General features: G+C 40.2%; 1 long non-coding RNA gene across 1 annotated transcript in view; it reads right to left on the bottom strand.

Annotated features, from left to right (window-relative positions):
* Positions 1-27,560, bottom strand: part of LOC110073991 (uncharacterized) — an 85,786-nt gene that overhangs the window by 4,631 nt on the left and 53,595 nt on the right. Inside the window, exon 7 of the long non-coding RNA XR_013542206.1 lies at positions 1-27,272. This is a non-coding gene — a long non-coding RNA (uncharacterized LOC110073991). The remainder of the gene's footprint in view (positions 27,273-27,560) is intronic.

Genomic DNA, 27,560 nt, shown 5'->3' on the forward strand with positions numbered 1-27,560 from the left:
CTGTAAGGAAGCATCTGTTTACAGGACAGTTGGTATTCTTGCTTCTCAATCCAGAGTCTTTGTGGAATTCCATCCTCAACCAAACTATATATAGAAGTGTGGCATTTTCCAGATGTACCTCTCTGATATTGGGGTAGGCGATTGGGATATTTATATTGGGGTGATGTCTGGAATGCCAAAAAAAGGCGGTTGATGTATTTGTTTAATAAATTTCCCTAATAAACATTAATATTTGCTAAAGCTTGCTTACAAAACTCATAAAATATTAATACAGAGAACAATACAAAATGTTGACACAGAAGAGGGAGAAAGTATAGCTTAGCAAAACAGTACACAGCTTTGCATAGAGGCTGAGTCCTGGAGAGACCTCTAGCCAAGGCTGTGGAAAGCAGACAATGTTGGGTTACGAATACCAAGAGGTTGACCTGATATAAGACCATTTCCAGCTGCTAAATCCAATCTGACACTTACAGCACCATCAGCATTTGCAACCTCACAAGCCTCTTCAGCACTGAAAACATGCTCAGGACTGTTGTCTACTCCTCCAGAGCAGGTTGTTTCAGGTGCATTGGGAATGGTGTGCCTTGCGGTGGGTGGGTTGCAGGTATTTGACCCAGCAGTCATCCAGGCCTGAATAAAGCCCTCCGTTCATAAGGATGAAGTCTCTCAGATGACACTAGAAAACATTCTGTAAAGTTAAGCCTACTTGAGTGTTTCCTTTTCACCTTATATTCAAGAATGGCATTTTAACAAGGCTGTTGCTTTTTGGCTCATTTGGTCAAAAAGCCCAGGTCTATTTTTGGGGTGTCAAGTTTTCTAAATTATGTACCACATCATGCAGAGCAGAAGAAACAAACAAACCAAAAAGATATATTTAGTGTTCTATTAGCTTTGAAAGGCAGCCGACAGTTTTTAAAATTTTGCAGGAAAGTCAAGCCTTCAACTCTATATATTTTCCTATATTCATACAGCCCAAAATATGTAGTGCTTTTTTCCGGATGCATTATTATATTTCACATGAACAGAACAAAGAGTGAAAATAGGAAGGGGAAGAGGAGACAGGGTGATAGCAAACTATAATGGCTCCTAAACCTATAGATGAATTGTCTGATTATGTTAATGACAAATAATTGTTTCTAATATTTAACCCTTCTTTACAATGTTATATGAAACAGGTTTTTACAAAAAAAAATTAAGGTTATAAAGAAATCAAGGTGTTATGAGAAACTGGAGATTATAATTCATGACTAGTAACAAAGGATCTGTAAAGTTATCTTCTTGATCATGCAAATATAGTTCTTTAAACTATTGTCATTAGCTTGTTCAATTTTGCTGATTTCAGTTATAGCTTGTAAGGATATCAGCTGCATTACCAACATCTGCACATATGTCTGTTTATACGAAGCAAATTTGGGGTGACACTTCATTCTATTGGTTGTGTTTTTCACCTGCTGTTGCCAGCTTGCCATTCAAAACTCCGCTCACTGTGCTGACAATCAAATTCCATCGTACAGATGTTTCCTGAAGACTCAACGCATACTGGCCAGCATTTAGCCACAGAAATTGTCTGCCTGTTCTTGGAGGAAATGGAAAGAGAGAGAGAGAAAAAACATTGTAATGACTGGTGACCAGACTGAACCCATTGAGAAAACAAAACAAAACTTTAACATAAATACTATGCATAGCACTATGTTTGACAGTGCAACTGAAGAAGCAGGGGAGGGGGAAATGGGCTAGTAAAAATAGTAATATTTTGCATATCTACATACCAATACTTGTTTCAACATTTTGCAAGTTTTTCTCAAGGCCTGGGTAAAATAGCCAGTGCATCTGTCTATCAGTATGGGAAGCATATTTGTCTTAGAGATCAAGGGTGGACATTTGATTGTTTCTTTTATTACACTGGGTGGATCTTCTACATCCTCTACATTTACAGCAGAGATCCCTCAAACTGTAAAACCGACCCAACCACATGAAACAGGGAGAAAATCAACAAAAGCCAGATAACTAGGAATGCAAATCCTCCTTTTTCTCATTCGAATGTTTGGGAATATGAAGCTCTAAAAAATGTTCTCCACACCTGCATCATGTAGAGAGATTTTCAAAGAGTCTTTTGTTTGCAAGAATGATTTTTGTGCCATAACAGAAATCTATTGCAGTGGCTGCTTGGCTGCTATGAACCTCTAAATATTAGAGGCATAAAGTGGGTTGGGTCTTTTTGATCCCACAGCCAGTAGCTCCATCTCTTGAACTCTCACACTCTCCTCTGTGTTCCTTGCTTTACAGAGAAAAGACACTAGTTTTGCACAGAGACATGTTGAAAGAATGGTGCAAACTAGAGATGGGTGGACATAACGAGGGTCCTGCCCCCTGGGGCCAGACTTTCCGCTCACTGTCCGCTGCTGCCACTGACTCTGCGCTTCCTTCCTATCGATTTGGGACACCCATTCAGCCAGCCACTCTTCAACCTGGCAGAGAGGCTCCTTGTCCCACCTCCTGCCAGGAGTTGCTAATCGACCATGAGCTCCAGAGGGATAGGAAGGGAGTGCGGAGCCAGCAGCAGCAGACAGTGAGTGGACAGTCCACCCCAGGGGGCGGACCCTCAATACGTCCACCTGTGGGGGGGGTATTCATATTCATTTACCAATACCCCCATGTCTAGTGCAAATTTCAGTGAGATATAGGGGAAGTACTCCTTTTCTCACTCTCAAGCTATAAGCAATAGAGGTTAATGAACAACGGTCAGACTTCTCTCTCTCTTTTGAACCTATCAAGTCAGTTTTCTCAACAAGAATAAGAATTTTATGGGATTTATTGAGATTCTAATGAGTACCTAGGAGTAATTTACTATAGGGCAGGCCAAGAAGAAAATGACAGAGCATTGCTTGTTGTCATCTATAGCTTCCAACTGAAACTACCCAAAGGCAGTGAGCTACAGCTTAATGACTATAACTCTGAGATTTCCCCAGAGAATATGGCCAGTGATATTCTGGGAGCCATCATCCAAAAATGTACATTATCCCATCTTTAATTATGTTATAGCAATATTAACACTTTGCATACCAGTAGTTTGGTGGAGGGTCAGTGTATTTTCAATCTCTTTCCTAACAATCCCAAATGCTGAATTTGCCTTCCCCCCCCCCCCACCAACATTGTATACAAACTGATGCTTTCATTGAGCTGCCCATCACAAGGCCAAGGCTTGTTAACTATATTATTTCAATATTCATATCAGAGCGTTGCACAATTTACAGTGGGGTCTCTACTTAAGAACGTCCCTACTTCAGAACAATCCAACCTAAGAACAGCTCCATTTGCTAAATTTTGCTTCTACTTGAGAACAGAAATCCAAGATAAGAACAGGAAAATAAACCTTTCCTGCTCTTTTTTTAACCTTAGGTCATCTTAGGTTTAAAAAAATTCTCCCCCTAGTGGTAGAGTACGTGTTAACCAGCTTTGCATTAGTTCCTATGGGAACTAATGCTTCAATGTACGAACGCACCTCTACATAACAAAAAAAACAGCCAAAATGGATTAATTGGTTTTTAGTCCATTCCTATGGGAAATTTTGCTTCAACTTAAGAACATTTCAACTTAAGAACACCATTCCAAAACCGATTAAGTTCTTAAGTAGAGGTTCCACTGTAGTTTCTATGGACGGAAAAGAGCAGATACGGATTAAATGGTTTTCAATGCATTCCTATGGGAAATGCAGATTCAACATAAGAACTTTTCAACTTGAGAACCACCTTCCAATACGGATCAAGTTCTTAAGTAGAGACCCCACTGTAAAATCATCGATGCATATGAAATATAGGTAAAAATTAAAAATAAATTCAAACGTTAGAAATTATTGTCTTTTGTGGTCCTAAAAAGACCATTGGGTCATTTTGCTCATCAGTAAGTTTGCAGTGCAACGCTTCTGGAAGTGAGGAATTGACCACCTGCATGCTATGGGACACCCAAGTGTACTTTGCAACACTTTCCATTCTTTGAGGAGAGCCTGTCTATGTCTCCTATATATGTTGACATTATACTATATGTAGATCAATGTACAGCTATTTATGTTGGTTTCTGTTGACATTTATTTGCTGTTTTTCACTCCTTCACCAATTTGGAAAGATTCTTTTTGCTTCCCATCTGGATTTTTACCAACCTCCATGTTTTTGTGTCACCCATAATCTGAGCTATTTCATTCTTCACTCTTGACTGGAGATAAATCCCCCTCCAAATACAGATCACTGGGAAACACCACTATTTGCTTATCCCCATTTTGAAAACTGCCCATTTATTTTTACTTATGGCAATGTAGGACTATCCTGAGTACTCTATGTAGCAGACAAGAGGGCCTAGTGAAGAATGGGCTGGCTGCTGAATCATAGTTTGATGCGGTTTAGGAAATAGCTGTGGTCCTACTTCCTTTCTGAAAGTAGCAGCTGCAGAGGGGAGGAGTCCAGGTCCCACAAAAGGGTATAACTGGAAATAATATGGAAAAAAAGAATACAGGCAGGCAGTTATTTGCTGGCCAACAGTGCAGAATTCTGTTTTTGGCTTGGCTACTATTGTTAAAAGATGGGTTATTGTTGCTTCTGTTGTTTAAATATGCTTATAGTCGTCACTGAGGCAATAGATCCGATCCAGTTTCTAAATCTGTAGTTTCTGGCTGTGTTATTTTTTTAACCATTATAATTGCAGGCTATCTTCCATACTGCCTGCAATTTTCTGTTCTTTAGTGGATCATCAATGGGTAGGATGTCCTGTCCTTTTATCCCATGTCTGCTAAGCTTACACAAGAGCTTTTGATGAGCAACCTTATCAAAAACCTCTGGGAAGTCAAAGGATGTAATAACTACCAGATCATTTTTCACTACTTGTCCATGGACACTGCTGATAAATTCTAAGAATTTAATAAGACAGGATTTCTTTTTGTGGAAGTCAAAGCCTATTTCACTTTAGTGAGGTTTGTTCTTTCATTGCTTTCTTCTAACATTCTCCAATGTGTTTTTTTTCTTTATGTCACTATATGTTTTATTTTAAAGAGATGGCTATGTTAGCCCATTTGAGCATACATATAACAAAAATAATAGCAGAAATTATGGTATTCTGAAGATCAAGAGATTTATTCCAATGTGAGTTTTTATGGATTACAATCTACTTTCTCAGACACATGGATCACAGTAATTAGGCCACATTTATATACACAGAAGACGGTAAAGGAGTGGGAACCAAGTGAGGTAGAAAAAGAGGATGATAATTACACTGATAAGGGCCTTTTCAAAATGACAATAACATTGTTAACACCTGTAAAGATTAGTCAAAGTGCTGATTATATAGACAACCCTTTATCAGCAATCATGTGGTTTTCAGGGTGTATGCTGAGATTAGAGTTATGTCATGGAAAAGAACTTTTTAATTACAGCTATACCCAGGACTTGGTGGCGCTGCGGGCTAAACTGCAGAAGCCTGTGCTGCAGGGTCAGAAGACCAGCAGTCGTAAGATCGAATCTACGCGACGGAGTGAGCGCCCGTCACTTGTCCCAGCTCCCGCCAACCTAGCGGTTCGAAAGCATGCAAATGTGAGTAGATTAATAGGGACCACCTCGGTGGGAAGGTAACAGCGTTCCGTGTCTAAGTCGCACTGGCCATGTGACCGCGGAAGATTGTCTTCGGACAAAAACGCTGGCTTTATGGCTTGGAAACGGGGATGAGCACCGCCCCCTAGAGTCGAACACGACTGGACAAAAATTGTCAAGGGGAACCTTTACCTTTAACTATACCCAGGACTGGATCAATCCAGAGTATGAATATGCAATATATGCTACAAATGATTGGTCCTTATTTAATCCTTTTGATGTATATTGGAATCTGTGACTCTAGTCCACTTCAGCCCTCTCACTAACATATCAATGAAAGCTTACATTGAAATATAACAGGTTAGGATTGAAGGCATGGCAATATTTTTGCTTTTGTTTCTATTTGGTTTTTAATTTAGATATACCTGTGCAAACTGACATGGCTACTCCTTTCAACACTACAACTATGGGTTCAGCTGAATGGGGCAGAGATCTGTCAACCTCATGAGGAAACTTGCCCAGGTAGAAACAGACATTATCTTCCTTACCAAATGGGAATAACAAGGCGTAATCCCCAAGGGGACTAAAAGTTAAAAACTCTTTACAGTCTACATACCGTACCAACTATAGTGAACAATTATTTAACACTCTGTCCATGAAATTACTCAACCATCTAATTAGCAATCTATACAACAAAGAAGGAAATGTTCAGAAAGAAATCACAGATCTTGAACCACAACTACAGAATCAGCCCTGACACTGAACACTACACAAAAATTCCCCACCACAAGAAAGAAACATCCACATACAATGTGGAGCTTGGTTTCCTGAAGAGTCCTGAAAGAAAACAAATTCTTTGATCTACTGCAAGGCCCCTTAGCCAACAAGAAGAAAAACATGGATTTACACAATAACATTAAAATCTATCCAGCCATGTATTTAGCCAAGCAGAAGCGTCAGTCCTCTCACACAGCCCATCCTTTTGTCCTACACAGATGATACAGCACTGTAGTAACATAGAGACTACAGCTCAAAGAATACTTTTGCAACTATGACAACAAACTATGCCTCATTCTCCACATTGTGAAGAGGAACTATCTCCACAACATAGAGAGGAACAACCATGACCTTCCTCCTAACACTTCAGAAAGAAGAACTCCACCTGGAATCTTCCTGAATTTTGGAACAAAGAATTAGACTTCTTTATTGAGTGCTTCTATCATTGCTCCCAGGCTGGGATCACCAAGAAAGGGCATAGATTAACACACAGTCTCATCCAGATGGAGTGCAATGCTATACACAGCCTCAAAAACAACCCCAACGTTATTATCAAAGAGGCAGATAAGGGAGGAGTGGTTGTTGTCAAGTCCAAACTGAATTACACACAAGAACCTGAGAAACAATTATCCCACTCCAAATTGTACATGTCCCTAACCACAGACCCTATTGGCAAATACCAGAAAGAATTACAAAAGCTTATAGAAAGATTAATAGGCATCCTTCAGTCTCGAGAGACTATGGTAACATGCTCTGAATAGAGGACTTGGAACAGCGTCTAGTGTGTCTGAGAAGGCCAATTCAAGAGGGACAATCCCTTCCACACTGAAGACAAATACAATCTGTCCCCTGTCCAGCTCCCTGATTTTCCTGGTTTCGGGACTGGCTCTTTGCCTGCTGAACAAGTGTGTCTTCAAATTGGAAGAGGCCATACTGCACTGCCTGCCTCCAGGCTGAAAGCTCAGATGTCAACATTTCCCATCTGTTGAGGTCCATTCCTAAGGCCTTCATATCCCGCTTGCAGATATCCTTGTATCACAACTGTGGTCTCCCTCTGGGGCACTTTCCCTGCACTAATTCTCCATACAGGAGATATTTTGGAATTTGATCATCAGCCATTCTCACGACATGCCCAAGGCAATGTAGACGTCGATGTTTCAGTAATGTATACATGCTAAAAAATTCCAGCTCATTCTAGGACTACTCTATTTGGAAATTTGTCCAGCCAGGTGATACGAAAAATGTGTTGGAGATAACGCATATGGAACTTGTTCAACTTCCTCTCCTGCCATGCACAAAGGGTCCAGGACTCACTGTAGTACAGGAGTGTACTCAGGACACAAGCTCTGTACACCTAGATCTTGGTATATGCTGTCAGCTTCTTATTAAGCCATACTCTCTTTGTGAGTCTAGCGAACATGGTAGCTGCTTTGCCAATGCGTTTATCCAGCTTGACATCTAGAGAGAGCTTGTCAGAGATTGTTGAGCCAAGGTACACAAAATCATGAACAACCTCCAATTCTTGTGTAGAGATGGTAATAGATGGAGGTGGGTCCACGCCCTTGCCCATGACTTGTGTTTTCTTCAGGCTGATTGTTAATCCAAAATCCTGGCAGGCTTTACTAAAACGATTCATAAACTGTTGGAGCTCTTCAGCAGAATGCACAACAACAGCTGCATCATCTGCAAAGAGGAATTCCCACATGCATTTCAGCTGGACTTTGAGGGCGAAAATGAATCTAGAGATTAAAGAGCTTTCCATCTGATTTAGTCAGGAGATAGACACCTTCTGTTGCAGTTTCATAAGCATACTTCAGCATGATAGCAAAAAAGATCCCAAACAGAGTCAGCACGAGGACACAGCCCTGTTTCACCCCACTTCAGATGTGAAAGGGATCTGATGTTGAGCCATCAAAAACTATAGTGCCCTTCATTTCCTCATGTAAGGATCTGATGGTGTTAAGGAGTTGAGGTTCATTCTTTGTGACAATAATGCTAATGTCAACCTGCTAATTCAATTCCTGAGAAGTCCCAGAATTACAAGCTGGATTTCGAAGGGGCAGAGGAACTAGAGACCAAATTGTAACATGTGCTGGATTATGGAGAAAGCCAGAGAGTTCCAGAAAAACATCTGCTTCTGCTTCATTGACTATGCAAAAGCCTTTGACTGCATGGACCACAGCAAACTATGGCAAGTTCTTAAAGAAATGGAAGTGCCTGACTGGGAAAGGAGTACGACAAGGCTATATATTGTCCCCATGATTATTTGACTTATATGTGGAATACATCAAGCAAAAGGCCGGACTGGATGAATCCAAAACCGAAATCAAGATTTCTGGAAGAAATATCAACAACTTCAGATATGCAGATGATACCACTCTGATGGCAGAAAGTGAGGAGGAATTAAAGAACCTTTTAATGAAGGTGAAAGAGGAGAGCACCAAAATGGTCTGAAGTGCAACATCAAAAAAACTAAGATCATGGCCACTGGTCCCATCACCTCATGACAAATAGAAGGGGAATATATTAAGGCAGTGACAGATCTTACTTTCTTGGGCTCCATGATTACTGCAGATGGTGACAGCAGCCACGAAATTAAAATGCACTTGCTTCTTGGGAGGAAAACAATGACAAACCTTGACAGCATCTTAAAAAGCAGAGATATCACCTTGCCAGCAAAGGTCCGCATAGTCAAAGCTATGGTTTTTCCAGTAATGATGTATGGAAGTGAGAGCTGGGCCATAAAGAAGGCAGACCGCTGAAGAATTGATGCTTTGAATTGTGGTGCTGGAAGAGACTCTTGAGAGTCCCCTGGACTGCAAGGAGATAAAACATATCCATTCTGAAGGAAATCAATCCTGAGTGCTCACTGGAAGGACAGATCTTGAAGCTGAGGCTTCAATACTTTGGCCATCTGATGGGAAGAGAAGACTCCCTGGAAAAGCCCCCCATGTTAGGAAAGTGTGAAGGGAAGAGGAGAAGGGGATGACAGAGGACGAGATGGTTGGACAGTGTCATCAAAGCTACCAACATGAATTTGACACACCTCCAGGAGGCAGTGGATGATAGGAGGGCCTGGCGTCCTTTGGTCCATGGGGTCACAAAGAGTCAGACATGACTTAATGACTAAACAACAACTATGTCTGAAGAAGTGGCTGTATCCGTGAAATATAAGAGTTAGTCTTGAAGGTGCCACACCACTCCTATTTTCTATTTTGTGTTTCTTGTTTTTATTTTTACTTGGATATGCCTCCATACACTAATGCAGCCATTTCTTTAAAAACTACAGCTGTGAATGGCATTTATGGGTGGCCATTTCTGTTGTCAGATTTGTGTCATTGATGTTCTGGTGCAGAGAGTGTCCTTTTTGCCTTGTTTAAAAGGCAGAAGGGCACTGTTGGCAAAGGATGGAATAGGTCATGTCAGCAGATGAACATGCAAATGAGCCCCTGATGTTGTGGGTCATATTGCCAAGCCTATGATGTATTTCCAGAGGACATGTGGGGACACCAATGGCATATGGGTTTGCAGAGAGTTTTGTCCCCATCTCTATGTCTGCATTATCTGGCCAGTTGTAAAGCAGCAGTTGCTTAAGATTCTGGGTCTGTGAATATATGCCAGCCCCTAAAGCATGGGAGAAGGGAACATTACTGTCCACAATGGATTATACATTGTTGTGTATACACTTGAGTGGTCTCACATGGGAGTTGTATGTGACTACAAACGGGTGTTCTGTATATTTCTGTTTTGAGTCTGTCTTGTTGTGATTTATTTCTTAGTAACTGTCTTGCCCTGTAAATTTATTTTTTCACCTTCTTGCATGGACACTGTAGTTTAAGAAATGCCTGCTATAAATCTCTGAGGTGTGAGTCTTTGTGTTGTGGATCAAAACAGACAAAGTTATATGGGAGAGCTTGGTTGTAGATAATGGATTTTATTGTGTATTCCAGATGGAGGATGGGGACATGGATACATGGTCAATGGTCAGTGGCTTTTTTTCTACAACATGCAATTTATATGTCCACTATCTAGCTGTACAGTGGTGTCTAGAAAGTACCTGTTACGTAGACTGTTCTAGGTTCATATTAACAGGAGGGTGGAAATTATTGCCAAAGTTCTGGTGGAATTTGTCAATTAATTATTTTCCAAGCATTCAGATGATAGAAGTATCTTCAGTATATCTGATATAGAAGGAAGGCTATAAGACGCAAGAGCTGAGAAAGTTGTAGCTTCAGTAAAGTCCAGAAAATGTTTTTGTACTGTGGCACATATATGTAGCCACTGTTGTGCTATTGATCTTGAGATAAATGTTATTATGAAAGATGAATTAGTTGCATGGGAGTACAAAGACACAAAGTTTAGTGGCTAGCTTCACCATGACCTCATTAAGAATGGTAGTTTTGATGATGGCATTACAAAGAATACCATCAAGAACAGAATACATGATGCAAGAACACACAATGCATGATCAGACACATAAGTGAAAATTTGCCAGGAATAGAGATGGGGACTAATTGGAAAAAATGGTGCTTCATTGCGATTCATCATTCATCAAAGTTGACAAATAGATGAATTGATGAAGCTCAAAATTTTGGTGACAAATTGACAAATGTTTGTTGATCCATCAATAAAACACAATGTCCCGCCAAACAACTAATTGTTGGGACACTGACAAGCAGGCTGGCCGCAGGAACTGAATCCGGTGTTTGCCTTCTGGCAGCCAGCCTGCTTGTCAATGTCCTGACAATCAGCTGATGGTCATGAGTCAGGACATTGACAAGCAGGCTGGCAACAGTAAGACAAAACCTGGTTTCAGTTCCTGCAGCCATCAGCTAATCATTGGGACATTGACAAGTAGGTTGGCTGTGGGAAGGCAAACCCTGGTGCCATTCCCACAACCAGACTGCATGAGGGAACAAATAAAAATTGATAAATATTCACCCCTTTATATTTATTGGTATCTTCAGACCCGATGAATACGAAGGGATGAATATCCCACAAATCAGTGAGAGAACATCTTGTCTCCTTGTTGGCACTGTGTGTATACCTAAACTGTACGATGGTAGTTGAAGGGTAGGTAGGGCTGTCTACTTCATTCTTTCTGTTATATATAAGAATCGTGCTTTCAAGCATACAATTGTCCTCACTGTGAATTCCACTAAAGTCTCAGATGCAAATAAATAGTTTGAAAGAAAAGTTGTATAAATATTGGGCCGTGCCAACAGCACAGTTTGAAAGAGAACACTGTAAACAGAAAGTAAATTAAAACAGGATCTGCTTTTCTGGAGTAGCTGGCTACTTGGAGGAGTCATTACAGAGATGTTTGCTGTTTCTCTCTGCCTCCTTCCCTCCCTCTTTTTGTGTGTGTGTGCGTGTGCGTGTGCATGTGCGTGTGCATGTGCATGTGCGTGTGTGTGTGTGGTGCAACAGCACGTACCCATGTGGCTAGCCTGCACCAGATCGAAGAAATAAATACAAGCCCAGCCTAGGACTTCTGCCACAGGCAGACCACAATTCCTGAGATAGAAGAACATCATTGGCTGGCAATGAAGCCCAGAAACCGCTGCAAAACATTTACTGGTCACTGACAAATTAAAGGTAAAGAAAGCAGGATCTGTTGGATGGCCCCATTTCTCAGTGCTGTAAATAAAACTGAAAGTCTGGTTGATAAAGGAATATCAGTTGAAATATGCCAACTAACTAAGAGTCAGTGGTATTTTTGGCCAAATATAGCTCTCTTGCTCAGTCCCAAATGTCTAGCTTTTCAAACTCAGGAACTAAAATCCTTGAAAAGAACAAGTTTACATTCCTGGAGCCGGCTGCAGCAAAGCCAAATAAATGTTTGGCTTAATTCTCATCTCTGTCATGAGTCTTTCTAAAGCCGGAAAATGCCATTTCTGAAATCAAAGAATTAATTGAAGTTTATTATTATTGTGAGGTGCACAGCACAGTCAGTGCCATGGACAGGGTGTGCATGCACATCACACTTGACAGCATATACCTAAATGCTGCTAAAGAGGGGCATTGTACTCTTGACACATGTTTAGAATAATTAGGAGCTGTGTACCTTCTTCAGATAAATTCATGGACTACCTTCCTATTCTAGTACCATAATTTGGAATAAGCAGCATAGGGCGCCTTCACCGGAAGAGGCAAATGTCCTTTATCAGAAGAAGGAATGGGTTAGAGATCAACTGTTTGTAAACATCATGAAAGCAAGAGAAGGACATGATAGAAGAATGAAGCCCACAGAGTCCTTCTGGGAGTGAAAGACCACAGATTTCTTGGTCACACACCTGAAGAGACCCATTACAGCATAAGACAATGGATCTACTTGACAACCAGCTTCCAGTCCAATGAAATTCCCCTAGCCCGGTGCTCTCTGGATGTTCCTGGACTGCAACTCCCAGAAGCCTTAACCACTACCTGTGCTGGCAAGGTCTTCTGGGAGATGCAGTTCAAGAATGTCTGGGGACCCAAGGTTGGCAACCACTGCCCTAGCCCAACTGCTGGGGAACTGTGGAATGACAGGAAGCAGAGCCACCTGAGTGTACAGTCACTACATAGATCCTGGGTCATCTGGGAGTGAGGCAGATATAACAACTCCAAAATGTGGATGTCCCTGTAAGCTGCATCCCAAGATCCATGGAGGTGACCCTCAAAAGGAATATAGGCACATAGGTCCCTTCCACCCACCGGCCCAACCCTGATCAGCATTTATATCACAGATTGTCCAACAAGGCTGTGATGAAAAAACAAGCATTTAAGATTACAGCTAGCCCACCAATCCAACAAGGCCCCCTTCCTCCACTATCCAAGAATAAACCTAGTTCAGAAATGCTGGGAGGTTGAGGCAGCTAAGTGGCTAGAGATCATCAGGAGAAAAAAGTAACATTTCCAAGCTATAAATCAGATTGACACCCATAATACTTACTCTGGATCTCCATGCATTCAGCTGATATTCTTATAAGCAGTTGTAAGTGGATACACACTTGTGCATGATTTGCAGCCACATGGAGAGCCTGAACACATTTGCAAATTATATATGTGTAGGCTGAATGTGTGGACACCAAGAACAGGGAGAACAGATGAGCAAAGAGCACATCCCCATATCGTATCTATACAGTGACCCACATCTTATTCCTCCCTCCACATATAACCTAAGGATGCCAGAATTTTAAGATGCAGAGTTTATATATTGGTTTATTTGACAATTAAGATTGGGCGGGGTCAGAGAGGCCCACACTAACCATTGAGCCACACTGGCCAGACTTTTCAGATGTGGGTAATTTCCAGGGCAGCCAGATATTCTAATGGTTGTGGAAAAATCTTCCTGCCCAGGATCGCTCCCAACTCCTTGCATCACTCTGGCTGCTCAGTGTTCCAGAGAATAACCAAAACTCAGCAACGTTAAGTGCTTTTTACCTTTCTACCTCTCAAAAAGTAGAAATATCAAAATACTCACAAAATGTAAAGACATCCATTCAAGAGAAGGCCTTCCTTTAGTACCAATAACCCTCTTTTCCTAAAATAGCCAACTGATGTAATTTTTTAAAATAAAGATGTTGAAGGAAAAAAGACAAAGAGGTAAAGTTTCCAAACAGTTTCAAAAATCTCAAAATAGTCAAAAGAAAGCTATGGAACCAAATAAACATTCAAAAAGTTTTAGACAAGAATACTTCTAGAACCGTTCCCATAAGAAAGCTAATACTTAATTTTAACAGATATTCAGTATAGTTTTAGCATACACAGAATATATAAGTTAAGCAGCAAGGCAACTGATGAGCATAGTAGTCTCCTTAGAGATATTAGGCTACAATTGAGTAACTTCCCTCTCACGTTTGTACCCATCATTTAGTTGTCTAGACTCTTTGAGGGGATGCTCCAATCAGGAATTGGATCATTCTCAACTTTCTTGAAGAAGAAAGTAACTTCTTCTGAGTAACTTCCTTCCACCTTTCTTCTTTTTAGCTGAAACCATTCTTTACTAATTAGTTCCGTAACAAAGAGTGAGAGTCCTTTTTCATACCAATAAGGCAAAGATGGTATGGCATCCCAGTTAATTGGCATTTTCTTCCTCTTCTGGCCTGCTTGCCCCAGACATAAACTAACAAGCCTATTTTTCAAAAGGGCAACCAAAATGATGATGCCACATTTTCCAGTTTCTTGACCTTTACGTATTAATCTGTGTCCTGTTGTATTCTTTTTTTTTCTCAGTACTATGAAACAACATACAGTACAGTTGTACAGAAATGACTATGAGATCAGTATAGATAGTAGCCCCAATCTCTTCTTCTTCTTCTTCTTCTTCTTCTTCTTCTGACTTCTGTCTTTGATTAAAATGTGATATTATTTTTTTAAAAAAATATCCAGTTTTTTGGCTTTGAATAACAAAACCACAAATCTTACAAAAGAGAGAGCAATGCTTAACAAGAATACTTGCACTGTGAAATAATGGCTGAAGAACAGAAATGCATCCTATGTTGGACTCTGATTACTATTGCTATCCATTATTGATGAGATAGGTGGATTTTTCCCCCTTAAAAAGAATGTTTTTCCTTTCTAACATGTTATGAACATTTGTTGTTGTGTTAGATCTCTGTCTATCTGTCCTCAAGCTCTATGGCACACATATCACTTTCATGCTATTCTTGGAATGTCTAGCAAAACCCTAAATAAGATGCTCCAATCTATTGTGGGCTGGAGTTCTCCAAGTAACAATAGGATAGGAGCACCAAAATTGCATTGTCCTTGTCTGCTAGTTTTGCTGTGTCAGACCTTTGCTTGGCAAACTCTGATCTCAGAAGAAGAAGGGGAAAAGTGTGTGGAACTGATACTAAAAGCTGGAACCTTTTAGATGCAAAATACCCAAGTGAATAACAACAGCATGTTCTACTTGTTCCACATGGATAGGTCTGTGGTCACACATTTGCTTGAGATGCTAGGACTGTTCCTGCTATCAAAGATGAGCTTGATATTTTGCTCAGAATAGCAGTTTCTGAGTAAGAAGGGTGAACTTTCTCAAATCCAGGCAGCTCATTGGGCTGAAGAGAACAGTTTATGCCTAGGCCTGCTCTCCAATGATCTTTGGTTTCTATAGGGAGTATGGTTGCAAGAATCCTCAAATGTTGGTGCAATCCCCCCGAAAAGAACAAAATAATCCATCCCACCCCAGCCCATGATTTAAATGAAGAAGAAGAAATGGTCAACAGTGCCTTGCAGTTACAATACAGCTCATATTAGCAATGTGTTTAGTTCAAGAATTGGAATGGCAGCACTGTAGATCTTTATACTCCTAGTTTACATAGTGTCCTTAGGGAAAGCTAACAGATACAAGGCTTCCCTATGTGGGTAGCAAGGGGTTTGTGTGTGTTACTGAGGAAACAAGCAGAGGGAATATTGGAATAAGCACCATCACACTTTCCCCCAGTCAAATAGTCACAACCCGAGTCACTCCTAGAAATGTTGTAAGCAAAAAGTGAAAGTGTTAGCTTAGAACTGGGAAGACCAAGGTTCAAACATCTGTATAGCCATGGGTTTCAGCACCTTCATCCAGCCACACCTTCTCTTCCTCACAAAGCTGTTCTGAGAATAAAATGGAAAGGGACAACTACCCACTCTGCTTTGAGCTACCTGGAGATAAGGTAGGATAGGAATATCACTAATCAGTCATGTCTCTGTGCCCTCAGATGCAGAGAGAGAAAATGAGACTGTCTACAAGTATTGTTCTGTCTACAAGTATTGTTTATGCCACTGACATGAGAGGTCATCTTCTCTCTCAGGCATGAAAATGTGAACATGTTTTCTCTTTTTCTCGCTCTCTCTCTTTAAATTTAGGGAAACTGGAGTCATTGGCCATTGCCAGTGTTTTGGAAGGAGAGTGCTTGGACTTTGCTTCACCTGCTCCCATATTAGGATATTTTCCCCAGTCCTTTTAAAGGCTGTTGTCTTTATGTTTTCATCCAGGATTCCAAGGTTAAACTAGACTGAAATGAAATGTAGAGTAGCATGAACCACTCAGTAGCATTTCTATTGCTTGCTGCGCTGCCATTAGAGTTGTAGAAAGCAACAACACAATAGGAATTAGGCTTCCCATCATCATTCTCATGGGCAAAGAAAGCATGTTCCATGTTGGAGAGTGGCTGAATATATTTTGAAAGCCAAAATACTTTTAAAAAATAATGATAAACTATGTGAAACATTAAGATGTTACCATTGTTACTAGAGTTTCAGTGAAAGATGGTTCAAACAGAAAATACATTTTACTCTCCTTCTCCAGTTCTGCTGAAGGTTTATGTTTAAACTCAGTATGTTTCTTTCGAGAAGAAAAGCAAAAGGTAAGCAGTCATGCAATCATGGGAAACTGGAACAAATGACCACTTGCTCTAGAAAGCAGGACACTGTGAGGCTGAAATCACTCTTGTTTACCTAGTGGCTTGACTCCACGTGACAGGTTAAAAGGAGGGAAACAAGAACTCCCTGATCATCATGGGCCTGTAAACTCAGGAATGCTCCCTCAGCTGCCTGTGGTGCCCCCAAATGATTTCATCCAAGTTTGTCTTTCCTGAAACCTCAGTGGACTTTAGACATTTCTGAAAGAACAAGTTTGCCCAAGGTGAAATTCATCACATGGGGCAGAGCCAGCACACAAACTAGCCCAAGGCTGGTTGGTTGGTTTCTAACCTAAAATAGGTATGCCTCCAAGAGCTTGCTTTCAGTCAGAATCTCTGCTTCATAATATGGAAAGGTTTGATTTTTGGATTACAGCTCCCAGAATTCCTCATGGCCTCTGCCTTTGCCTCTCTGCCTCTCCCAAAAATCAATTCTCTACACAGAGAACTCGTGGAGAACAAAGCCACATCAAGGCAGCTCACCTCACCACACCTTATTATATGCTTAGTTCATTTTTAGAAGACACGTGTATGTACTTTTCCTTGCCCCAGCATCTTGCATTTTAGCTTGTTTTGTTTTGTGACTGGTCACTAGAAGGAAACATGGGCTTCATTTGAGAATCTGATTGCCTAGACTTTTCTTCTCACAGTGTGATTTTCTCAGATATAAAAGTCGGCTGGTTGTAGGGAACATTCATTCCACTTTAAGTCTAGGTTAACACCCAGTATTGTTGCAAATGTGGTAATGTTTCAAAGGAAAAGACTTTGGAGACATAAGGTTTTAGAAGTCCTACAAATCTATGGATTTTCTAATCAGTGTGTTTGTAAAATAATACATTTGTAAAATAATACATTTCGCTGGCTGAAGTGGAACATAAAATAGTATCTTATTCCCCCAAAGTCGTGTTACTCAGGCCATATTCTTCAGGCCATGTTATTTTTAATCCTTAGGGCAAAAAAATCAAACAAGTATCTCTATCTCCCTGATGGTTAAAATACATTAACAATTAACAATTTGTCAACTTTTCAAAATTCCCACTGTGTGCTCCCTGAGGTGGCTGCCTCTCTCTGCCTACTTGTAGGGCCCGCCCTCTTGCAGAACCATGTGATGACAAAGACTTCAATACTTGATAGACTTGCTTCATGGTCCAATGGTACACGGGAACAATTGGAAACATGTTAATTACAAAAACAATTGTGTCAAGATAGAAAGAGTAAATGTTTTAAGAAATCTATGTTCCATTGAGACAGGAGTATACAGGCCATCACCCTCCTATAAAACATGCTGGCCCCACTTCAAATGTATATGTGTTCGATGGAGATGGGAATAACATCCTTACCAGATCAAGTTGGCCGATGTGTGCTCCAAACTCCATTCAGTGCTGTTGTTGGACTGCACCTTCCATTTCACAGAAGAGAATTAATATTACAACAGTGTTTTTTACATAATGTCCTAACTTTGATTCTGAACTTCAAAGTGTAACCTTTGCTAACTTTTGCTAGTTAATCAGGTGTGTTTTAATGAAATAAAATACTAAAAGCAACTCCCAGAAAGCAATCCAAAACTAGCACAGGGCTTCAGTTTATTGCCTGAGTAACATGAGATGTTGGAATCATTTTAACCCTGATTAAAGTATTAATTTGTTGTTATGTGCTGTCAAGTTGGAACTGATTTATAAGGACCCTAATAGGGTTTTCGAGGTAAGTGAGGTATTTAAGGTTTTACCATTTCCACACTGGTAAATGAGTTCCCATGACTGCATGGAGATTCAAACCCAGGTCTTGTGAGTCCTTGTCCATCATTTTATCCATTATACCACACTAAAATATTTAGGGAGGTCACAATGTTTGGCTAATCTCACCAGCCAAATGTAATCACCTCAGTATAACAAGGACTGGGCAGTATAGTGGAAAGAATAATTAATAAACCATGCTTTTTAAAGATCAAGTGAGTTACAATAACTTCACTATTATGATCAACTTTTAATTTTCTGCACATCTGGTATTCCTTACAATAAGAAACAAATTCATGAAGCTATATGTTTTAATTTTAGCCAGAACCCTGCTGTGTCAATGAAGGACATGGTACCGAGAAAGAAATAGCAACACACTTTAAAAAAGCAAGAGCTGTGAGAATTAGGAAAAAAAAATATTTGAAAGGACAAGCAAAATTAAGTAGTCCAAGTTTAGACAGCTAGGTGCCCTCCAGATATTTTTAATGATAACTTTTCTGTGCTAGTTGCAGTCTGAAAGATCTGGAGAACATCAGGTAGTGTTACCTTTCTAGTCCATGAGACAGAAAACAAAATGAACACTTGCTTGGTGGCTTTCTCTTTAAAAAATTTACATTTCAGGAGAAACACAAATCTTGCCCTGCCTGAAAGGGATTCTGTGTATTTTGCATGGGGTGTGTCCCATTTTATCCTCATAAGAGCCCTGAGATAGGTTAAGGAGAGAGATTAATTTACCAAAGACTATCTAGTGAATGTTCCTGGTTAGAAGCCAAAAATAACATGAATGACCTGAAGATCCCAAACTGGCTAGTTGAATAGGTAATAGAAAGCCAATATGCTGGGCTTCTGTTGTGTTTCAGAGATGTGTGCTCTGCAGCCATTTTTGGCTTAAAAGCACTACCTGTGCGGCTGGGTGCCTGCACTTGTTGATAGCAGCAGAGTGCCTCCAGTGTCTTTCCAAGTAATGTACAGTAGCTGTATTACACCTCATTGCCCCTCCCCCACTTTTTTGGTAGCTTCCAAGCAGTATGTGGTAGGGACTGTTGGGTCACAATTAAGCTGGGAATAAGAAAAGATAAACCTACATATAGTACTTTAATTCCATGAGCCAACTTGCATTATTCTTCCTGTCTGTTGCTTTCATGAGCAACCAGGTGCTTCTGCAAGGTTCTGAGATGTTGAAGGTTCCAGTGTTCCTCCATGTGATCATTGCTGATCCAAATGTGCCAGCAAAAGGAGCACAAGCAAAACACCTCTTCTATCAAATTAGAACTGGATCTATAAACAATCTAAATAAGCAATGGTTGCTAAGAACCTATAAATACTTAAATAATACTTTTCATTGTTGTCTTTCATAGTGCTGTGAGATCTCTTCCACTTGACAATTCAGCGCAGCATGAGAATAATTCCTTTTGTGGAATTATAGTTATCATTCCTAGAGAAATGGAATTTGGCATTTTCATGGAAGTTAATTCTATCTATCTATGCATCTATCTAATCGTGATGCAATGCCCAGGTTCAGAGGTCTTCTACATTACTTATTGGCAGTCAAAACAGATGTTACATAGCAGTTGTCATCAGAAAAGGATTCCCATAAGAGTTTAAAGTTATTTGTTTATCCTAGATGGGGATTTTTCAGATCCTCTAATTGCACATTAGCTTGATTTTCTTTAGTAGTTGATCATCAGGAGATATCTGTGGGCTTTCACAATTTAATTATGTAGACACAGCATAAAGGATTGCATGTTTGGAGTGAAAATATTTTGTTGTTGTTGTTGTTGTTTACTCATTTAGTCGTGTCCGACTCTTCATGACCCCATGGACCAGAGCACGGCAGGCCCCCCATCCTCCACTGCCTCCCGGAGTTGGGTCAAATTCATGTTGGTAGCTTTGATGAGACTGTCCAACCATCTCATCCTCTGTTGTCCCCTCCTCCTCCTGCCTTCACATTTTCCTAAGAGTTCTCCAAACTTGCTGGCACATTGAATGTAGCACCTTAACAGCGTCAACTTTTAAGATTTTAAATAGTTTAACTGAAATGTCATCACCTCCACTGGCCTTGTTGTTAGCCATGCCTTCTAAGGCCCACAACTTCACTCTCCAGGATGTCTGGCTCAAGGTCAGCAACCACACTATCTGGGTTGTCCAGGATATCCAAATCTTTCTGGTATAATTCCTCTGTGTATTCTTGCCACCTTTTCTTGATATCTTCTACTTCGGTTAGGTCCCTCTCATTTTGTCCTTTATCATGTTCATCTTTGCACAAAATGTTCCTTTAATATCTCCAGTTTTCCTGAACAGATCTCTGGTTTTTCCTTTCCTATTATTTTCCTCTATTTCTTTGCATTGTTCATTTAAGAAGGCCCTTTTGTCTCTCTTTGCTATTCTTTGGAAGTTTGCATTCCATTTTCTGTAACTTTCCCTATTTCCCTTGCATTATGTTTCCTTTCTCTACTCTGCTATTTGTAAGGCCTCGTTGGACAGCCACTTTGCTTTCTTGCATTTCCTTTTCTTTGGGATGGTTTATGTTGCGGCCTCCTGTACAATGTTACGAGCCTCTATCCAAAGTTCTTCAGGCACTCCGTCCACCAAATCGAGTTCCTTAAATCTGTTCTTCACTTCCACTGTTTATTCATAAGGGATTTGGTTTAGATTATACCTGACTAGCCCAGTGGTTTTTCCTACTTTCTTCAGTTTAATTTTGAGTTTTGCTATGAGAAGCTGAAGATCAGAGCCACAATCAGCTCCAGGTCTTGTTTTTGCTGACTGTATAGAGCTTCTCCATCTTTGGCTGCAGAGAATATAATCAATCTGATTTCGGTATTGCTCATCTGGTGATGTCCATGTGTAGAGTTGCCTCCTGTGTTGTTGGAAAAGAGTGTTTGTGATGACCAACTTGTTCTCTTGACAAAATTCTATTATCCTTTGCCCTGCTTCGTTTTGAACTCCAAGGCCACACTTACCTGTTGTTTCTTTTATCTCTTGACTCCCTACTTTAGCATTCCAATTCCCTATAATGAGAAGAACATCTTTCTTTGGTGTCAGTTCTAGAAGGTGTTGTAAGTCTTCATAGAATTGTTCAATTTCAGTCTCCTAAGCATTGGTGGTTGGCGCATAAACCTAGATTATTGTGATGTTGAAAGGTCTACCTTGGATTCGTATAGAAATCATTCTATCATTTTTGAGATTATATCCCATTACAGCTTTTTGCATTCTTTTGTTGACTATGAGGGCTACTCCATTCCTTTTATGGGCTTCTTGCCCACAATAGTAGATATGATAATCATCTGAATTGAATTTGTCCGGTCCTGTCCATTTTAGTTCAATGATGCCCTGTTTATTCTTGCCATCTCCTGTTTGACTACATCCAGCTTACCAAGCTTCATAGATCTTACATTTCAGGTTTCTATGCAGTATTTTACTTTGCAGCATCGGACTTTCCTTTCATTCCAGGCACATCCACAGCTGAGTGTCCTTTCGGCTTTGGCCCAACCACTTCATTAGCTCTGGAGCTACTTGTACTTGTCCTCCGCTCTTCCTCAGTAACATTTTGGACACATTCCAATCTGAGGGGCCCATCTTCCAGCATCATATCTTTTAGACTTTTGCTTCTGTTCATGAGGTATTCTTGGCAAAGACACTGGAGTGGCATTGCCAAATCCTGCTTCAGGTGGATTATGTTTAGTAAAACTCTCCACTATGATCTGTCCGTCTTGGGTGTCCCTGCATGGCATAGCCCATAGCTTCTCTGAATTACTCAAGCCCCTTCACCATGACAAGGCAGCTAGCATCTTATCTAGTTTGGCCCTTATATCAGCTACTAGGAAGCATAAATGGGAGACAGTTGTTGCCTTCATATTGCATTGTGGGCTTCCTAGAGGCATCTGGTTGGCCATAGTGAGAAGCAGAATGTTAGACAAGATCATCTTGGTTCTTCAGTTCAGTGCTTGCAAACATTTTGGATTACAGTTAGAGGTGGGGGTATCCATATTTGTATACAGATACGAATATCCCCCCACAGGTGCAGATAATGAGTGTCTCTAACGATTCTATTAGCCTCAGCCATTATAGCCAATGGGAAGAAATGATGACATCTGTAGTCCAAAATACCTGGGGGACATTGGTTTGAAGAAGGCTAGAGTAAAGTGACCCAAGACTGCAACTGTTACATACAGCTTTGACATCACCTGCCCGTCACTGCTGAAGCTGTGTGTCATCTACCAATGGCGTGATGGAGGGTGGGACATAAGGGGTGGAGCTGTTGTATATAAGGGGAGTGAATGGTGTGAGAGATTCAGATAGGGCCAGATAGGGCTTGGAGATAGGGTTGAGATAGGAAGTTCCTATCTTGGAACTTGGAGATACTGAGAGATAAGAACTGTGCTATATAGTGAGAGTCTGTGAGAGTGTGTGTGTGATTGTTATATTATTATAGTGATTGCTTTATTATTTATATTCAAGTGATTTACCATTCCTTTTGTTTGTACACAATAAACCTAAGTTTTTATTTTGAAAGCATACTTTGGCCTGAAGCTTTATTTGAGGGAATGGTTGGAAACGAAGAGTGATTGAGTGTGACGTAACGGCCCCTTTGTGAGGTATAAGGTGGCTGTTACAGCAACTGATCCAACAGGACAAACTCTTCTTATCAGAAGCTGCCATGGTTTTAACACTTATAGGCAAGAATCCTATTACATACAGATGCTGGCATAAATTTCAGTGACAAATTTTCACAGCGAAGAAGTCAGTGCTTGTTTTTCTTGTCACCCACAAGTCACATGACTGCTACATAACAAGAAAAACAAGCAGGAACTCTAACTGGTGGTGATTCAGTACTGAAATTTACTTCACCTGGTAGGAGTAAGTAACAGAGATTGAACCACAATATTGAGAAATTGGAGACACTGGAGATCAACATGTTTATCTCTAATATGAAAAAGACAGAAATCATCTTTAAAGCACCAGCAACTGCTAATTCTGGGATAATGGAATAACATAGGTGCATTCTCCTCCATATTGCCTTTGTCCTTTAGGCATTTCAGAAGACCACTTCTCCACAGAATAATCACACTGGGTGTGGGATGAATGCAGTTTTACTGACAATAAACAATAATTCAGTCTTTGAATTATAATCTGTGGATACACTCTACTGAATGTTTTGTCTCTCATTCAAGTAAAAATATTGAGAAGATGAATTGCTGCTACTTCTTTTGTTTCTTTCTGGGAATCCTTATCAATATTGTGTCTGTTGGTTACATGGTGCCCTTGAACACTTGAAACTGAAAGCCAGTTCAGAAATTATTAAAGCTAAGGAGGTTTTGAGAATGTTACATATTGTGCAGGAATGTATTACAGAAGAAGTCTACTCAAAGGTTTTCTTGAGATGAGCTATGTTACTCGAATCTGGTATATTTTATATTAAGATATCTCTGTTATCTTTTCCACAGTCATGCTTTCTTATGCTTTGTAGTCATGAAATATATATTTTGCAGAACTCTAAGTTTCAAGAGCTACATGGAGTTCCCCTTACTTGGCATTTCCCCAGCATATTGCAGCTTTTTTCTACAGTCAACTACATATAGTGGCTCATGTCTTCTGTGTTCTGGGATATTCCCCCCTATTCAATAATAGTATTAAGCCTCCTCCCTCAAATTATTAATAACAGACAGACTACATGCAGGTTATGCATGGGCAAGTTACGTTCATTTCAGAACAACTTTCAGTATTTGAAACCTAGATGCATGCATACAGATCCATCTTAAAAATTAGAAGATAATCCATGAATAGAGCAGGAAACAGAATTGCATCCACTGATATTACTGCATGTCCTCAATCACACATGCTTGTAAACATACATTTATGCATGTCTACTTGCCTAACACCAAACCAACAGATTCGTTTCCAGAAATGTGAAAGAAATGCTAAACTATTTTTGAGTTTATACTCAAAGGCTTTCACAGCCAGGATCTGATGGTTGTTGTGGGTTTTTCGGGCCGTGTTCTGAAGGTTGTTCTTTCTGACGTTTCGCCAGTCTCTGTGGCCGGCATCTTCAGAGGACTGGAGTAGGAACTTTGTCCATGCTCTGTTGCTGGTTGTTGGATAGTATTTGGGAACGGCTTTTGTCTTTTTTCAGGAGATAGGGTGATCAGCATGTTTTTGTTGTGATGGGGGGGAGAGGGAGAGATTATCTGTCACTGTGATTGATGGGTGTCATTAGCTGGTCTTTTTTGTGCAATGATCTCTAGTCCTTGTGACTGTGTAAGAGTTTGTTGACCTTTTACAGGTGGTATTTTTCAGAATGGGGTGCCAGGCCGTGTTTAGTTTCAGGCCTTCTTCTTTCCTGTTGAAGTTTTGTTTATGTTTATGGATTTCAATGGCTTCTCTGTGCAGTCTAACATACAGATTGCTGCCGTTGTCCAGTACTTCAGTATTTTGAAATCGGATTTCATGTCCAGCTTGTTTAAGGGCATGTTCAGCTACTGCTGATTTTTCCGGTTGTTTTAATCTGTAGTGTCTCTCATGTTCTTTGATTCTGGTGTGAATGCTGCATTTTGTGGTCCTGATATATACCTGTCCACAACTGCAAGGTATCCGGTATACTCCTGCAGTGTTGAGGGGGTCCCTTTTGTCCTTTGCTGACCATAACATTTGTTGTATTTTTGTGGTGGGTCTGAATACTGTTTGTAGGTTTTGTTTTTTCAAAAGTTTCCCCAGTCCTCTGAAGATGCCGGCCACAGAGACTGGCGAAACGTCAGGAAGAACAACCTTCAGAACACAGCCAAAGAGCCAGAAAAACCCACAACAACCGTCACTGTGGTTGATGGGTGTCGTTAGCTGGTCTTTTCTGTGCAATGATCCCTGGCCCTTGCCTGCTGGACAAGTGTCTCTTCAAATTGGGAGAGGCCATGCTGCACCGCCTGCCTCCAGGCTGAATGCTCAGAGGTGAAAGTTTCCCATCTGTTGAGGTCCATTCCTAAGGCCTTCAGATCCCGCTCTGGATTTGTACTGAATGCCTAAACAATATATTTTGCCTCCATGGGAATAAACTTCACATAGAGTAATTTAAATTCAAAGGCCAAGGCAAATATAAGGCATGTTAGAGTTTGAAAGATGGCAAGCTGCACCAATTGTAGGGACTCCCTAGCCCCAAATGATTTGGAATGTGGGTCAGAAATGAAATTCAGAATGGTTACCAATAAAATTTGTTTGGGACACTGGAATATCAAATATTAAATTTGGGTGGGGCCACGTGGCTGTAAAGATGATGGTGAACTACAAATTGAATCAGATCCACACATTATAACTAATAACAAGGGGTAATGGGTGTTGTAGTCTAGAAAAATCTGGAAAGCTGCAGATTCCCCATACTGTTACAGAATGTTCTGAAATGAGTTTTATCTCGGCTATGTAGAAAAAAAAATACTACCTCTGTTTCTGCCTTCCTGAGTACAGACCACCTCTGGAAAATAAAACTCTCTCTCTCTCTCTCTCTCTCTCTCTCTCTCTGTGTGTGTGTGTGTGTGTGTGTGTGTGTGTTGGGTAGGCCATCATCATTTTTATTTATTTAATTGACAACAGAAAGGAGACAAAGCATTAAAGGTTATTATAATTATATTTACTTCCATTTCTTTTCATTAACAGCATTTTGTTAACTTTCTGAATCATGCAGTGTTGCTCTGACCTATATTTTTCAATGCCTAGAAGAATAATGCAAGAACTGAAAGGCAGTAATTTTGGTCTTAAATTTTGAACTTTGAATGGTTGTATTTTTAGTGCATAATCGAAAGGTGCTTGTTGAAGGGAAAAACAGGTTTAGGCCAACTAATAAGAATAATTTGGAAAAAAAACAAACCTTTTGTGAGTTTCCCCCCCAATTGTTCATCTTTTAAATTTATAAGAACATTCCTCCCTTTTAAATTGATAATTATGCAATATCAGTGTCTATTAGTCTATTAATATCAACAAAGTATCTTACACTCTTTAAGATCTTATGAATTCCCCCTAAGTAACAATGAAAGTAACTTTAAGATAAAGAAATCTCATTACAATAGAATGATGTCACCGCTTGTGTTCTGAAATGGAATCTAAGCTGCTTTTCATTCCAAAGGCTATCAGAATATACCCTGTTGGATCCTTAAGAAATATTTGGGATTCCTTGGAAACTTAAAATCCTTGGAAACTATGTATGAGACCTGGTGGCTGATGTCGTTTCCAAATGGGAAAAAGTCTCGTAGAGAAATTTGACAAACATGGAACAACTGTTCTGAAGAATGTGGCTTACAGTTTTTAGACTGAGTGACAACACTTGTATTAGGTGTTCAGCTTCTCAAGGAGTAAGAACTACTGCATTACCCTAGAGCATTAGACACTCATGTTTCCTCTGTACTGTATAATTCAAAAAAATTAGCTCACATATCAGTTTGTAGAATAGAGTCCTAGTACATCGATTAAAGCAACCAAACAGTTCCATATACACTACTGTTGCTTCTGTTATGTGCCATCAAGTTACTTCCAACTTAGGGCAGCCCTATGAATGAGCAATCTCCAAAATGCTCTGTACTCAGCTCTGTGGCTTCCTTTAGGGTGTCAGTTGGTCTTGTATTGGGTCTTCCTCTTTTTCTGCTGCCTTCCACCTTTTCCAGCATCATTGTCTTTTCCAGAGAATCCTGCCTTCTACTGATGCTAGAGTAGTCATACTGATTTATGTGCAGCTACTTTTGACTTGCTTGGTAACTGGTACCTCTTCACTCTGAATAACATCAGTGTGTAGGAACTGCATATTTTCACAGATCACATTGCTGCTTGGAAACAAAAAGAAAATTATGAACATTTTATTTCCTTTCGCAGATCAGCTGCTCATAAAAGTCTTCTAACCTACCTTAAGAAATCACGCCATCTGAGTGCCAGCACCTCCATACAAATGGAATTTCATCTTGCTCACGAATTTGGGTCAGCAGCAGATGTTGGCGAATTCCTATAGACTGTGCGCCCAGCGGGGAGGCATTTGTTTTGTTTTATTTTAAAGTGGCAGAAATCTGCTCACTACTCTTGCATTATCTGCAACAGCTGAGCAATCTTTTCAGTGC

Source organism: Pogona vitticeps, chromosome 2 (genome assembly GCF_051106095.1).
Source record: "Pogona vitticeps strain Pit_001003342236 chromosome 2, PviZW2.1, whole genome shotgun sequence".
Taxonomy (NCBI): Eukaryota; Metazoa; Chordata; class Lepidosauria; order Squamata; family Agamidae; genus Pogona; species Pogona vitticeps.